A 955-nucleotide genomic window follows, 5' to 3' on the forward strand; every position below is an offset into this window, starting at 1 on the left:
ACCAGGGGCCGAGAAAACCACCGTCTCATGGGGTCGGTCACTCGGGGTCAGGGAAAAATCCAATATATATCTGGCGATATCTCGGGTGCTATTACAGATAGCGCAATAAATCAAAGTGCATTGTCTGCAGGAGGCCCTAGCGCATGAACCTGTGCAGCGGGAACGTCCTCGGACCACCAGGGGCCGAGAAAACCACAGAATCATGGGGCCGGACACTCAGGGTCAGGGAAAAATCCAATATACATCTGGTGATATCTCGGGTGCTATTACATATAGCGCAATAAATCAAAGTGCATTGTCTGTAGGAGGCCCTGGCGCATGAATCTGTGCAGCGGGAACGACCTCGGACCACCAGGGGCCGAGAAAACCACCGTCACATGGGGTCGGATACTCAGGGTCAGGGAAAAATCCAATATATATCTGGTGATATCGCGGGTGCTATTACAGATAGCGCACTAAACCAAAATGCATTGTCTGTAGGAGGCCCTGGCGCATGAATCTGTGCAGCGGGAACCACCTCGGACCACCAGGGGCCGAGAAAACCACCGTCTCATGGGGTCGGACACTCAGGGCCAGGGAAAATCCAATATATATCTGGTGATATCTCGGGTGCTATTAGAGATAGTGCAATAAATCAAAGTGCATTGTCTGCAGGAGGCCCTAGCGCATGAATCTGGGCAGCGGGAACGACCTCGGACCACCAGGGGCCGAGAAAACCACAGTCTAATGGGGCCGGACACTCAGGGTCAGGGGAAAATCCAATATATATATCTGGTGATATCTCGGGTGCTATTAGAGATAGCGCAATAAACCAAAGTGAATTATCTGCAGGAGGCCCTGGCGCATGAATCTGTGCAACGGGAACGACCTCGGACCACCATCGGCCGAGAAAACCACCGTCTCATGGGGTCGGACTGTCAGGGTCAGGGAAAAATCCAATATATATCTGGTGATA

Source organism: Nomia melanderi, unplaced genomic scaffold (genome assembly GCF_051020985.1).
Source record: "Nomia melanderi isolate GNS246 unplaced genomic scaffold, iyNomMela1 scaffold0014, whole genome shotgun sequence".
NCBI classification, from domain to species: Eukaryota; Metazoa; Arthropoda; class Insecta; order Hymenoptera; family Halictidae; genus Nomia; species Nomia melanderi.